The sequence below is a fragment of the Salmo trutta genome, chromosome 20 (assembly GCF_901001165.1).
Source record: "Salmo trutta chromosome 20, fSalTru1.1, whole genome shotgun sequence".
NCBI classification, from domain to species: domain Eukaryota; kingdom Metazoa; phylum Chordata; class Actinopteri; order Salmoniformes; family Salmonidae; genus Salmo; species Salmo trutta.
This window is the reverse complement of record NC_042976.1, coordinates 32,233,028-32,236,186: the sequence shown is the minus strand read 5'-3', so window position 1 is coordinate 32,236,186 and position 3,159 is coordinate 32,233,028. Positions and strand designations below refer to the sequence as shown.

General features: G+C 43.5%; 1 long non-coding RNA gene across 1 annotated transcript; it reads left to right on the top strand.

The window, feature by feature from the left end:
- The first annotated feature begins 354 nt into the window (after nucleotides 1-354).
- On the top strand, nucleotides 355-2,931 carry LOC115155357 (uncharacterized). The gene is made up of 4 exons (XR_003868036.1): nucleotides 355-490; nucleotides 900-1,029; nucleotides 1,258-1,376; nucleotides 2,671-2,931. It is a non-coding gene; the product is annotated as an uncharacterized LOC115155357 (long non-coding RNA).
- The last annotated feature ends 228 nt before the right edge of the window (nucleotides 2,932-3,159 follow it).

Sequence of the window (3,159 nt, the reverse complement as noted above, 5' to 3'; positions counted from 1 at the left end):
GTGAAATGCATGAAGTTAGGTTTAATTTGATTTTAATTCAGTTATGCACAATCACTGGAGAACATCGCTGTGTACAAGCGTGTACTTTACCAAATACACATCTGAAATTACAATCCAACAATTTTGCAGTCTACACATTCCCCTAATCTTCTGAAGGGCTAATTAATCAGAGTAGAACTCATAACCATAATGAATGCACATTTACATCTCTTCATCCTTGTTTTCAGCCAGAATTACATGGTGTTCATACAAATTGCTTCTGCGCTTCACAGAATCACGTTCGTTAAATGCTTGAAGGTCTCGCTTTATATTTAATTAAACAAATTGACCATGCCTCTGGCTCTGGTTCGACAATGCATGCTTCCAGCAGGATGCACAGCCAGCTAGGGTTTGTATGCCCTGCAGGAGGACCCTAGTATGTGGAATAGGTGGTTGTCGGTACCAAAGTCTGCACCAGTAACGCTAGCTTGGTGTGAAATAACCGGTGGTGGTAAGTATACCCAGAGATATTGGAATATAAGGACCTCACTGGTATAATTTAGCTAACGACATTTGATAAAAATGTTGCTAACATTAGCATAGCTAGCCAACTACCTAGCTAGATAACTATCAAGATAGCTAGCTACCTCATTACAACTTAGGTCATAGCTCATACAAGTTTATTGTGTATTGTCTAGATACTGCTGGTTATATAACGTTATCATCTGATAACGCTAGTGAGGCAGGCTAGCTAGCTAGCTAACTAACATTAGCCTACAAGTCAGATTTGCAAGTTTGTTTGTATTCTGTATTGTCTAGGGCAAAACTAAATAATGGATGCAGCTATGGTGGTAGCTAATTTATGTCTGAGTCTGACTCAAACAGTGAACTACATTGTGTGTGAGGATTGTCTCCTGTAGATGTTTGAGAGATGTCCAGTTTGTAGCTGAACATGCGGCATAGAGAATACCATCAAGGGGACCCTCAGCATCATGCAGATATGCCCTCGCTGTGAACATTCCTATAAATGGAACAGGGAGGACTCTTCAGGTGGGTGACATTTGACCTGGACAAAGGTCAAAACAGTTTTGAGCTTTCTCCCAATTCACCTTCATAACCTAGCCTGGTTGAACTAGTCTGATTGCCGCATTTATCATTCTATTTCACTTCACATATCATGAAGTGAAATAGAAATGTGAATGCAGCGATCAGGTTGGTTACACCATAACCACTATTGATAATGTAAACATTGCTCTGTGTGTGTGTGTGACCAACCAGTATCTATGATGAGGGGCCAGGAGCTGATCTATACTGCCATGCACATCAATGGGGCACTGGCAAAAAGCTTAACCTCTTGCCTGATCACCAATGGTTGTCGATGGGGAGACCAGAATTAGGTAGGTCTAATCTGAAATGTTCAAACTTCAACATAGTACATGTTTGTTTGTCAGATATCACCTATCCTAACTAGTGATGCACCGATATGCCATTTTTGGCCGATACCGATATCCGATATTTTCCTTCCCAAATAAACAATACCGATAATCAATATTTAACATTTTAGCGGCCTTTTAAGCATTCTAGTACAGTTAAATAGTTCACACACACACACACACACACACACACACACACACACACATAGCGTCAATACAGACCCGGGTTTAATCCCGGGCTGTATCACCACCGGCCGTGATTGGGAGTCCCATAGGGCAGCGCACAATTGGCCCATCGTCGTAAGGGTTTGGCTGGGGGGGGGGGCTTTACTTGGCTCATAGCTGCTTTAGCGACTCCTTCTGGTGTGCCGGGCACCTGCAGGCTGACCTTGGTCATCAGTTGAATGGTGTTTCCTTCAACACATTTGTGCGGCTCGCTTCCGGGTTAAGCGGGCAGGTGTTAAGAAGCACAGTTTGGCTGGTCATGTTTCGGAGGACACATTACTCGACCTTCGCCTCCTGAGCCAGTTGGAGAGTTGCAGCAATGATACTAGATCGAAACTGGGGAAAAAAGGGGGTAACAGTGTTTTTCACGACACCCAAAGTCACTTTACACACACAAGAAAATCAGCAGGATAAAAAGCAATAAAATCACATATTAATTAAGTATATAAAAGTACACTAAATATAAGGACAGACTAGCCATGTAGAGGCTCTCGTGGTTGTTGTTTATCAGGCTTACAACCGTGGTGTCGCCAGCAAACCTGATGATATAGTTGGTGTTGTGCAAAGCCAAGCAGTCGTGGGTGAACAGGGAGTACAACAGAGGGCTGACGACACACCCCTGTGGGCCCCGTGTGAAGAGTCAGTGTGGAGGAGGTGTTGTTGCCAATCCTCACATCCTGTGGTCTGTCCGTCAGGAAACCCAGGATCTGAAAGTTCTATTTGGCGATTGAAATACCTGTTTGTCTAAGAGAGAACAAAGCAAGTAGCTGATATTAATATGTAACACCAGACCATATGTGTCTCCCTTTATGTAGGTAATAAGTAAAAAAAATATATATTTAATTGAAACTCATAGAAAAGATGCTCCCTAAGAGGTTTGGCCAATTGAATAGAGAATGCCAAAACAGTCAAAGACAGCAGTATGTGAACGTCGCAACTAGTAAATAACATTCTGAGAAACATGTCTTAAAGCTTGGTGAGAGCATGATTGTCCTACCTTTATTTTGCATATTGTCACGTGTGCTCTTTCCAGCGCTCTAGGTCGCCATGCTCCCACACCTCAGCCAGATCGACAGGTTCCCGCGCCTTAGCAGAGGTGACCGGTCCGCTCCTGATCCCCGGGATCGTCATTTTGGTCAGCATGTCGGGAAGGGGGTACTGTCATGTGTGCTCCCTCTCCGGCTTCTAGGTCACCAGGCTGCTGTCACCATCGTTAGGTGCACCTGCGCATCAGACTCACCTGGACTCCATCACCTCCCTGATTACCTTGGTTCCTTCCCGAGGCGGTGTTTCATGTCTGTGTGCTGTTAGTGTTTCTTGTTTTGTATTATGTTCTGTTTATTAAAACACTCACTCCCTGAACTAGCTTCCCAACTCTCAGCGCACATTGTTACACATACAACGTTCTGGGAATGATGCAGAAAAGTTGTTTGGCTTTGTAAAATTCTCAGCACATTTAAGGAACTTGACAAATGTTCTCTTGGTATGTCATTACTCTAACAGAACGTTTCCTAAAAGGTCA